The following is a 12,552-nucleotide window of genomic DNA, read 5'->3' as shown; positions in this document are numbered from 1 at the left end:
ATTAAACAGGAGTCTGGGGACATGTTAAATTTAGTGAGGGCATAGTTATAAGACAGCAGGGGAAAATACTGTAAGTGAAAGGCAGCCAGCTCTCCTCTGCGAAATGCACACTAATTTCCAAAGCCATAAGAGTGGTTCTCCAGGATGTGTGCAGCTGTACACTGATAACAAAGAATAGACGTGGCCGCACTTTAGGTCACACTTTTTTTCAAGTTTTATTTTTAAACCCTTTTCTACAAATCTAGCTCATTTGATCAAGAAAGCTTTACTGAGAGAAGGGTCATAGCAGCGATCTGGAAAGTGAAAATACTCCATTCAGTTGTCATTCAGCCTTAGTTGAACTTCATTTTGTGTAAGTTTATAGCAGTTTAAGGATATCAAATATAAATTAAGGTAAGTGTTTGCCTTTCCAGACGTGCACACTAAAATATACGTTTTCAAAAAGTAGTTACTCCACAACTTGCCAGCAAAAGACGTTTGCTTTTATTTGAGTTCTCCTTTTTTTAAAAAAAATATAATTTATTTTCTAAGAAGTACTGACTTTGTTAAGACAGAATTCCCAAAGCAGTTTTTTAATGTAATAACACATTAGTGCATTGATTCTCACTTTAAAATGTCTTGCTTTATGTTCATTTATTTATTCTTTTGTTCTATGAATGTTCATTGATCATGCACAATGTATGCGATCAAGGATACAAAAATACTAACAATACCACTAGTAATACTTTTACTATGCCCGCTACTACTTCTAACGGCAGATTCCTTACAAAAGGCGTACTATGTGTTAAGCACTATTCTAAGCGCTTCACAGAAATTCATTTGTTCCTCACAACAAACTTATAAATTATTATCTTGATTTTTATATTTGAGGAAACTGAGGCACAGTGAGGTTAAATAATGGCCAAGATCACACATCTAGTAATTAGCAGAGTCGGGATTTAATTTGGGAGGAAGGATTGTTTACATTCGCGTGTGTGTGTGTGTGTGTGTGTGTGTGTGTGTGTGTAAGGGCAGAGGGGGAATAATGCTTAGAAAAGTGCTGAGGGGAACCAGAGGATGGAGAGTCCCAGCAGTTGCGAGAACTGTGGCACTAGGATGAACTTGGACACTGGCTGTGAGCTGGATATGCAGAGTTGGAAGCTGGACTCGTGAGGCCACAGGAGTGGGGAGTTCAGCTGCCCAAATTACCTAGACTGTGGAGGGTACAAAGTTGATCATGGATGATAAGGCCAGAGTAGTAGATTGTGCCAAATTGAAAAACCCTTAAAGTCAAGCTAGGGAGTATGGATACTAGAATTATCAGGGGATTACTTTATAAATTACATAAATGTCTAACCACTATGCTGTACACCTGAAGCTATTATTAAACAATATGGAATATCTAACTGGAAAAAAAAGGAGAAGTATTTTAAAAATTCAGAATATTATTTTTAAATATAATAAAATAATTATATTTTAATTATATAACTACTATTTGGGGATAGTAGTTATGCAAAATACAAACTGGTTCCAGCAGAGTCTTTTATTTTTTAAGGAGAAAACCCCTCAATACCCTACATCGTGGCATCCATAACCTAGAAAATCTCGAAGGATCCCTTCCTATAGGACCAGCCTGACAAAATAAGAAGCTTCACTGCAAACTCCTGAATGTCAAGGACATACATCTTTGTGATTGCTTTCTGTAGATTCTTAAATGAAAGCTCATTTTTGATAGTGACACACAGTATGGTTTATTTTGTACAAGCTATGCTTCTGCACGAAAGATGAGTATATCAGATCCATTTCCATTCTAATTCTTCTCGGATGGTGAGTGTGTATGGAGCGAGCATATTTTTGTCTGACTGAAAGCATCTGTAGTTTATTTTCCATGGTGTTGTTTTTCTGTTGTTTTACTCTGACTGATGCCTTGCCCAATCCTGCTTTTTTGTCTTGATGCAACTGTCACATCAGTGGCCATCAATGCTGCCTTCTCACCAGTCTCTGGAATTCACTGGGCCAGAGGCTGTTCTGTATGCTCAGGTGAAATACAGCTGCCTGACACTCCTCACCTTATTATAGGTACAGGTAGATACAAGACAGAGCTCACGGGCATAGGTATATTACAGATCTGGCATGGCTTATCAAAGTGTGTGATGTTATCTTAAGTTTTATTTTTTTCAGTCACTGAAAACATGATCTAAATCAGTTATTTCCTAACTTTATTACATGGACCGTCAGTGCTCAGTACACATCTGTGAAGAGTCTCCTGAAAGAAATGTGATAACAGTGGAGGTTTGTAACCTCTGTTTTTTCCCTCACCTGCCAAGGAGTAAGATTCTGGGTTGTAAGAAACCATGGTCATCCATTCAGTAAATATACTTCAATACCAGGGAATAACTCAACAGTCTGTAAATGCCTAAGCACTGTGGAAATTTACTGAAATACCATCAGGATGACTGTGCCTAAGTAGGAGTTATAAGAGCAGCTTAGCATTCTCATTGGGAGCTAAGAAGAGCCAAACAAGGGTCTCGGATGGTCAGTATCTGCTCAGAGACGTTGGTTCTCTGTGATTTCCAGGCTGGCGTAGGGAATGGAAAACAGGAACCATCCACACTGGGGTATAATAATGACTCAGGATATGAACACCTTGGACAGCAAGACTCAAATCACTGGTTTTCCAGCCAAATCCCAACCTTGCCAGACAAATCAATTCAGTCAACTATGTTTTCAGTATCTTCATTGGGTCTTCATATTGTCTTTCTATGTGCTATAGGAAAGTACAAAATATAAGAAACATACAATTCCTAGTTTCTGGGCTAGTGACATCCTGTAGGAAGATAATGTGAGCCACAAATGTAATCTTCAATTTTTAGTAGCCACATTAAAAAAAGGTAGAAGGATGAGATGAAGTTAATTTTTTTGACCTTTTAATTCAAAGGAAAGGGAGATAGCGCATTCTCATAAAATGTCGGCAAAATAACTGCAATGCCATTGGTTTATATCTTAAAAGTATTTTTCCATTGTATGTTGATGTTTACTTTTTGATGGTGGTAAATTGTATTTACCAGTTGTTACTTTGCTCTTTTTTTTAAAAAAAGGGTGATATATATGTATATATATATAACTTTTATTTATGTTAAGTGTGTTTTTCCAGGACCCATCAGCTCCAAGTCAAGTAGTTGTTTCAGTCTAGTTGTGGAGGGCGCAGCTCACAGTGGCCCATGTGGGGATCGAACCGGAAACCTTATTATTAAGATTACCGCACTCTAACCAACTGAGCTAACCAACCACCCCACTTTGCTCTTTGTTTTAACCATAATGTTTTATTGAGATAAAAAGAGGCCAAGTTAATTTTAATGTTTTTTAAACCAAATTATTTCAATATATAATCAATATAAAATTATTAATGATATATTTTACATTATTTTTTATATTGATTTTCAAATCTGGTGTGTATTTTACCCTCACAATGCATCTCAACTTAAACGAATTACATGTGGCTGGTGGTTACCATATTGGATAGCACAGTTCTAGGCATTTAAAAATCCAACTAGTATGAATGGTCTTTTTACACGGTGATAAAAATGAAATCTTGCAAACAAATGGGGTTTCCGTTACACTTTCATATTTATCATTTAATGAATCAGTTAGGACAAAATTTTCAAGAGTGTGGTCAGAAAAACACTACTTCTCCTTCTAAGGTGTTATGCAAAAAAGTAATGTGTGCTTATATAGCATAGGGATATTTTAGGTTAAAAAAATTGTTATTCTTTTCCTCTGCTGGTGAATGTCTCAGATATGCTGATGTGCATTTTGGATTTCTGAGAAGAGAATATGTATACAACATTTCCTATTCTTAATTGATCATGAAATTGTTTTTTCACAGAACATCTCCTAGGTATAGTGTTATAAGGAACATACTGTAGAAAATGCTGATTTAAGCTCAAAATAAGTGATATAGGAATTTGGAAATCAGGAAGAGGCAAAATGGAGAGGTCCTGGGAAGCTTTCATGGGGATGTGGGTGTACCTTTGGTTCATTCTTCTCCGGTGTGTCCGACAGAATCTCTATTGTAGCATTTGGCCCGTCTGCACTTGGCTGCCTCCCCTAAACGTTTTTAAGTTCCAGAGGGAGAGAGAGAGAGAGAGAGAGAGAGAGAGAGAGAGAGAGAGAGTTATTCACATATTGATCCCACACTGTACCAAGCACAATTATCAGTAAATATTAATATTTGTGGGATTGAATTAAATAGAAAGTTTAATAGAGACCAATGCATGGTAGAGCACTTGAAGAAAAATGAACTTTATAAGGCCAAGAAACAAATCACACCACTGGGCTGAAGCTACTGAGGACATAGGACATGACAGTGAGAGAAACGGTGTCATTACGGCACCGCAGGGAAGCCCCTCCCTGCTCCTCTCAGGCTTTCAATGTCAAGGTGACTCACAGCAGAATAGTCACATTCAAGGCAAATCAGAGAACAAGAGAGGACAAGGAAAGCCATGGAGAGAAGAGTAAACAAGGAAAGGCAGGGAACCATGTGCCAAAATTTAACAAACAAAAACCTACCTTCACTGTAACACACGTGGGGGTTTTTGCCTTTACCAGATAAATCTTTAGGTTTTTGTAAAAATGAGATCTGAGGCAAAAGACAGGAGGAAATGTGTGTCAGATGAGAAGGTCAAGAACCAGAGCTTGGGGAAGAAACTCTGGAAAATATACTTTTCTATCAACGTACTCCAATGGATCACATGATTTACTGAAACGAATTATTTAGAGACGAGTGCCCAGGTAATGCCTTCTTTACAGCTTTTTGCTGCTTTTCACACATCTAGATATGTGGTGCTTGTCCGATGCCCCATCTGGTAAGCTCTCTAGAAATCTAATTTCTGGATTCACTCATATAGTCCTTCACGGAAGAAGACAGAAGCAATCTTAGTTTCACCTTCTTCCCTACCACTGCTCTTCACCTAATCTGCAGCCTACTTTTTTTTCTTGTCTGAAAAATTCTGGTTTTAGAAATGGACTCCCTCCTTAGCCTGAACCCAAAACACAGGAAAATTGCCCTGTCCCACTGATGACAATGTTTCAATGTTAGATACAATGGAAATATGGAGCAAGATTGAGTATGCTAAAGAAAGTTAGGTGTAATATAAAGAAATGAAAACTTGGCATAGCTGTAATGATAGACTTTGCCAGAACTCCTGGATACATTTCAGGGAATATATATATATATTTTTTTCTATTCTAGACTTAGACATCAAAAAGAAAAGGCAATTTCCTTAATTCGACTCCCAGAAATTCTCTACACAACATTACCTTTGACCTGGCTTCCAATCACCAGACATACACTTTGAGCTTGTCCTTCCAAAGTTTTGACCACACAAAGAATGCACCAGGCTGAAGATCAAAGAACTCTTCGGGTTTACACTTGGCTGCTGGGACAGCTCTGTGCTGTGCCCCTGCTCGAATTAGCACTGATGTCTTCAGAGGAGCCAGCCACAGGAACAGGGCAACCAGCTATTGGAGACATGAGGAAGTGGCGAGGATATCATGAGCCTGGTGGAAAGCCATGCTCTCTGTTTCCCAATGAGAGATGGTGGCGGCCATGCCTGGCTGGGAAGCCATGCAGGAAGGAGATCCAAGCCTGCCAGAGCCGTAGGGCATCATTTGGAGGTAGTGCCTTCTATCCAGAAACTGGAATCATTACTATGATTGTAATCACAACAGGATAATTATTTCAAGAAAAAGAGTACGTTCTTACAGATTTTTGTTTTTCCACAGTTGGGCTCCAGAATTATCAAAGCACATTCTGATGTATTATATCATTTGACCTTCCTGGTAAAGGAATGAGGAGAAGGAGCCACTGGACTGATGGAAACTTGAGGACAGTGTGTCTTATTTACAATTGTGACTGCAATCCCTAACAGAGCTCCTGGCATGTAGTGGGCAGTCAGTAAATATTTATTGAGTGATTTAATGGATACCCATTTTGTAAATTAAGAACCTGATTTGGAAATAATTACTGATCTTGCCAAAACGAGTTAAGCTATTAAGTAGCTGAGTTGGTGCAATAACCGAGGTCTTCTGATACCTTTTCCAAAGCACTTCTAGAAAGGCTTGTGTATTCAAAACATGCCTGATGCAAAACATGCTGATTGGATTTTTTTCTAGAATTATCCCCTCCTTCAGGTTTAGGCTTTTGTTCATTTCTGAAGCCAGTTGTTCCTATTTTAAGACATGCTGACGAGCAACTCATCATAAATAAAGATGACACACCTGGCCCACCACCAAAGGACATGATCCATCCATTCCAAATCTTTCCACTCTCCTCAAGCTTTCATCCCTGTGCCCTAACAGATCATTAACAAGATCAAAGTCAGCTGGTATGAATCCACAATTTCTCTAAATTCTTCTGTACCTTTACGGTTTCCTCCTCTCTCTGAGAGGAAGGTGCCCCTCCCTCAAAGCCTAACCTCTCCACTTCCTTCAAACCTCACTATCTCTTATCTCCTGGAAGCCTTCCTCCATCAATTAATTATTTTTCAAACTCATCCTTTCTATCAACTCCTTCCTCTCTGTCAGCAAGCATACAAGTCACCTCCATATTTAAAAAGAATTCTTTCTCTACCTCTCTGACTCCTGGGCCATTTTACCATTTTTCCACCTCCTCTGTCAACAGCCAAGCCCCTGTAGCATGGCTTCTACTCTGCCATTAGACCATTTTGTACCATCCCAGAGATCACATTTGAGTGCCCAAGGACAGAAGGATGGAAGGAGTAGGAGAGGGGGAAAAAGAAAGGAGCAAAGGTGGGAAGTTGTTATTAGTTGGGGATATGTCGCAGGGCTGGTCCCAGGTCTTAGAGCTGTCACTACATGGGGTCATAAAGGCCAAGACATCCCCCTTCTCCATCAGAACTCCCACATCTGTGCCTGTTCTCATCCTGGCCCATTCCCCACTCAGGGAGGGGACACACAGAGGGACTCAGAAAGGAGAGCTTCATGGTCTGTATTTTCTCCAACACCCAACATTTCAGGACACTCACAGGACAATGAATCCCTACTCTAAACATGCTGTTGTTTTTTTTTGTTTTGTTTTTTGGTTGTTTTTTTACCACTTAATGATATCTCAGTTTTAAACCCTTTGTTTCAAAATTATGGGGAGGGAGTTTAAGAGACAAACTAAAGTTAATTTACAAACTAAACTTTAGACAAACTCAAGCTTAGGTAACAAAAGTAGTAATATCCTTTGCTTTCTTGTTGTGGTGACTTAGACATTCAACAGATCAGAAGCCTAAATGTCCATAACGGATTTACAAATTCGAAGCCCCTGAATGAGAAAAAGGATCAGAAAAAGGCTGGAGATGCTGAAGGGAACCTTCTCTCAACTAAAAGTGTTGGATAGGCCCAACCTTGTTCGTTCTCACCTGGGAAAAGGCAGAAGGAAACTCTATACAGATCGATTTCAAAGTCTTCCCGTCAGCACACATACAGGGAGCCAGAGCTCAGGTTCTGCCGCTGTGGGGGAAGGTCGTCAGGTGCCCGACCTGGGCATGGTCTGCCTGACCCCCCAGAGCTGTGGGCAGCGCAGGTCACAGGACCCGGGCAGTGTCCAATTGTGTTGCTTGTCCCATCACAGAGGACTGGTCAGTAGCCCAGATGATCTGAAAAGGAGAGGCACATTATCTCATTTCCCCTGGATACAATACTAGTTAAAAGTGGAAAGAATTATAAACAGAAAGTTACAGCTTCATTAAGCCCATGTTGCAGGTCAAGTTTCCTGGCAGCCAGTTCTGCCCCAGGCTAGTGCTAGACATGCAGTCATTTACAGGCAGAAATAATGGCAGATTATATAGTCCTTTCTGTGCAGCATGTGTTGAAGCTTTATATAGCTAGTAATGTTTCTTTCCTACAGAAAATGGTCAGATAAATATAACCAAAAAGTGGTCATTGCCTAATCTTGATGATTCAAGTGGGGGCTGCAGGCCACCTCCATAAAATGTTGGTTTTCTTTTCTGGGGTATGGTTTCGTTTCGTTGTTAACTCAAGAAAAGGCTGGCCATTCTAAAAAAGTGTATGTTGTTGATGAAGATTTAAAATGAATTTAAACACTGAAAAAACTACATGGTTGTATCTATGAATGGGTATAATAATGATTATAATTTTCCATTTTTTGGAGGATTTTTTTCTTAAATGTATATATGTTATCAAGCACAAAAAGTCTTCCCATGTTTTGAGGCCAATGTAAATATAGGCCTTTATAAATCAGAAATAGACAAATTATATAAATTTTTACAATGTACGATTCTTAGAAATCCTCCTTATCTGTGAAGCAACACTGACTGCCATTTGGAGTTAAGTAGTTATTTCATCTCTCTTTTATTTTTCATTCTCTAAGTAATTCTAAACTTTTTTGTTTACTTTTCACACTGTGGAGAGATTTTTCTGGTCATTCTTCAATTGATATTAAGGACAGCCTATTTCAGGTATTTTTGGATATAATCTTTCCTTCACACCTTTAGAGGTTTCTGGTATTGTGGTTTGTATTTTTATTTTCTGAAAATTAAGCTCCAGTTAAAACTAAGATAATTTTCTTTCTTAGTAGTCCTGAACTGGAGATTGAGTTGTATATGATTTTATATAAAGAAATAAAACTTAAACCACTCATTTTGCTTACTTTTCTTGAATTTCTCCAAAATGTTCATCTGTAGTGTATACTGGGTTCTAGCTAATACAGTATTTTGCTCACTTTGAAGACATAAAACTCTGTGAACTGTTCAAATGAATTTTAGATATTCAGAAACTAAAAGGCTCTTTAAACTATGGGTTGTAAGCAGGTGGACGGCTGAAAGTTACCCAGACAATTAGTTTGATACCTTAGACGGGCTGGTAGAAGCTGACCTTGGAACGTAGGCCTTAACACCCATGAGAAAGGAAAGCTCATTCCTGAAGGGAAAGCGGACCAGACAGCCACTATCTCGGGATTTTTAGTCCCCATCTTATCTGCGGTTTTGCTTTCCGTGAATTCAGTTACCCACAGTCAACCATGCTCTGAAAATATAAAATGGAAAATTTCAGAAATAAACAATTCATAAGTTTTAAATTGTGTTTCATTCTGAGAAGCTCTGTCCCACGTGAGACGTGAGGTCGTCCCTTTGTCCAGCATCTCCACACTGTACACACTCCCCGCCGTGAGTCACGCAGTAGCCAGCTTTTATTACAGTATACTGTTATAATTTTTCTATTTTTTTATGAAAGTTATTGGGGTAAGAATTGTTCATAAAATTATACAGGTTTCAGGTGTACAATTCTGTGATACATCATCTATATATCACACTGTGTGCTCACCACCTAGAGTCAGTTCTCCTTCCATTTCCATATATTTGATCCCTTTTACCCTCTTCTACCTCTCCCCCTCCCACCTTACTGATCTATTTTATTATTAGTTATTATGGTTAATCTCTTACTATGCCTGGTTTATAAATTAAGCTTTATCATAGGTATGTATGTATAGGAAAATCAGGATCTATAGGGTTTGATGCTCTCTAGGTTTCAGGCATACACAGGGGGAACTGGAACATATCCCTCATGGATAGGGTACTACTACATACCAATGCTAAAAGGAGTTTCAACTGCCAAAGACAGATCCCGTCCCTCAAAAAGGAAAAGAGGAACTGAATACATAGGAGTGGGGCATGGAGCTTTCCCTGAGCAGACTAATAAAAGCAAAATAATGACATTTTTCTCTCCCAAGTTTTAAACAGATACTTAAGAACCCTTGACTTCTGTTTCTCTGAAGGACAAGCTAGGCTAAAATGGGCAGCTGGGAGTCATGAATATTAATATCATAAAAATTATATTCACTTTACAGAATATTTTACATAATTGAAAACTCTACTGATCTAATTAAAATATAATTTTCCTTACTAAAATTTCATTTGCACAGAACTTTTAAAAATATATCTAGAAATTGGCAGTTATATATTCATGGGGATATAAAGTACAGCACACAGAATGCAGTCAATAATATTGTAATAACTATGTATGGTGCTGGGTGGGTAAATAGACTTATCAGAGGAATCATTTCTTAAGTTACACTCTAAATGTTTAACGACTATGCTGTACCCCTGAAATTAATACAATGTTGAATGCAATATAGCATTGAATAGTAATATAACTGTAATTGAAAGAATAAAAAATAAATAAAAATAGAAAACATATCTAGGGTATAAAACAAGCTAAGATTTGTTTTACCATTTTTATTGTTTTTATTCCAAACAATGCAAAATGTACATAACAAACCATACATATTATTTCTATTCTTGCCCCAAACATCATGGTCTGGTATGTACACATCTAACTTTTTAACTATAATAGATATTTACCAAAAATAGAGACAATTCAACATAAATTTTGTTTGTAACATACATTTTTTACTTGCAATATTGTGGATATCTTTATAAATCAATGCATACAACTTTTCTTTATTCTTTTAATCAATGTTTTTGTTATTGGCTGAAAAACTACTCAGTATTACAGAAGAAAAACATTAAGAAAACTTAGCTGGTGAAACTCTGCTTTCCATTCATCTGATTCTACTCACCCACTCTTACTCTCTGATAGTAACAGTGGGAGTGAATCCTTCCATATCTATATTCAAATCTGCAAACATATGTATTTTTAAATATAAATGCAACTGTGCCATAATGGTGATCTGAAACTTTCTTTTCCCCCCAACCTTAATATGTATGTTGATATCAGATCAGTAGATATAAACTTACCTCCATCTTTTTAAAGGCCACATAATATTTCATTATGAATGTATTGAATGTATTATTTTAAATTATTTAGTCCGTTATTGACAGGCATTCAGATGATTTCTTATACTTTGCTATCGTTAATATTGCTACAATGATCATCCTTTTACATAAAAATCTTTACATACGTCCATTTTTATTTCTGTATCAAAGATTCCTAGAAGTGGAATTAATAGATGAAAACAAATGAAAATTTTAAGCTGTAATATACCTTGCCAAATTACTTACCAAATAAACAATATATGAGTGTGCCTGTTTCCCCGCACCCTCATCAACACTGTATCAGTTACAACATTATATATTAAAGTGAAAAATGTAAATCAGCCCAATTCTCAGACACACTGCCAGAAACTTACACAAGGAAGTGCTCCATGCATTTATATACATCACTAGGAGACATTGCTTCTTCTCGTCAAGAGAACTAATTTTAGATTTTCTTATTTCCAAGGGAGATATCATTACATGCCAAGAAGCTGGGAGAGAACTGAATTGATGTATAGTATTGATTAAATATATGGCGTGAACCATCTCATATATTCCACAATGGCCAAGGTGACTTAAAACCCAGATTTATTTGTCAGATGTTATTGTCTGTGTTATTGTTATCTAGATTGTGGGGCAAAGAGAGAGAGAAAGACAAACAGAGAGAGAGGATAGATGGATAGATGGATGGATGGATGGATGGATGGATGGATGGATGGATGGATGGATAGATAGATAGATAGATAGATAGATGATAGATAGATAGATGATAGATGGATAGATGGATAGACGGATAGATAGATAGATAGACTGATCTATATATCTAAGGAAGCTTGAATAAGATACACTTATGGTAGTTAAAATGGAGTATGATATGTTTGATAAGCTGCTGTGTTACGACATTACAAACAGAGAAAAAAAATCTTTGGGTCAGGAAGGGGAGTGGGAGCCAAAAAGAAAGATGTCTCACAAGAGGTAATGATTTTGTGTGCTCCTCAAATGTCCTCGGGCGACAGGACGGGGAACAGCAAGTGGCTCTGTGTGGCTGGAGGACAGGATAGTGATGCGAAGAGTAAGGGAGAGGCACTCTCGTGAGAGAAATTGATCTCACATATGAAGGATTTGGGTTATTATGCCAAAAAATTTGTATCCGAGCCCTGCCATGGGTGAAGCGGTGGATTTCTTGAGAACAAAGAGGAAACACAAAGCTGAACAAGCAATGGTGGAGCATCATAACTCCAGAAAGACTGAAAATCATCGCTGGGTGGACTTGTGCAACTTCTCGTAACCTCCAGCGAGTGACTAGTGAATGAAACATTATTCCGATTCTGAGAAACAGCATTTTGGTAAATTCTGCAATAGTCTTCCCCTCTTCAGCATTCTACATTTTAGCCTGTTAGCCCACTGTTCAGGGGGCAGTTTGCCTACATATGCCACAAGCAGTTAGGGCTCGAAAACTAAAATAAACACCTCTTCCTCGACCTCGCTTCATAAAACATCTTCTCCCTTCGCATTTGTCCATCCTGTAGCCCAAAGTTTCCCAAAGTTACCCAGCTTTCCCCCCTCCTTCCCTGCTTTGAACTTCCTCCTACACATGTCTTATATCCTGGCCTCTTGCCCCCATCCTAATTCAGATTGCCATCACCTCCCCTCTGAATAACCATAATATAATAGTCTCATTACCCACTGTCCTCCTGCTAGAGTTAGCACTCTTCAATTTAGCTTCTGTATTTTACGTGCAAATCTTTGTTATGTGCAGTATCCCATCCCACCT

General features: G+C 38.0%; 1 protein-coding gene across 2 annotated transcripts in view; it reads left to right on the top strand.

Moving 5' to 3' along the window:
* CPED1 (cadherin like and PC-esterase domain containing 1) overlaps positions 1–12,552 on the top strand; it is a 250,109-nt gene that overhangs the window by 177,400 nt on the left and 60,157 nt on the right. The window lies entirely within an intron of this gene.

This window comes from Rhinolophus sinicus, linkage group LG11 (genome assembly GCF_036562045.2).
Source record: "Rhinolophus sinicus isolate RSC01 linkage group LG11, ASM3656204v1, whole genome shotgun sequence".
NCBI classification, from domain to species: Eukaryota; Metazoa; Chordata; class Mammalia; order Chiroptera; family Rhinolophidae; genus Rhinolophus; species Rhinolophus sinicus.
The sequence above is the reverse complement of the archived record's forward strand: the minus strand, read 5'-3'. Positions and strand labels throughout refer to the sequence as shown.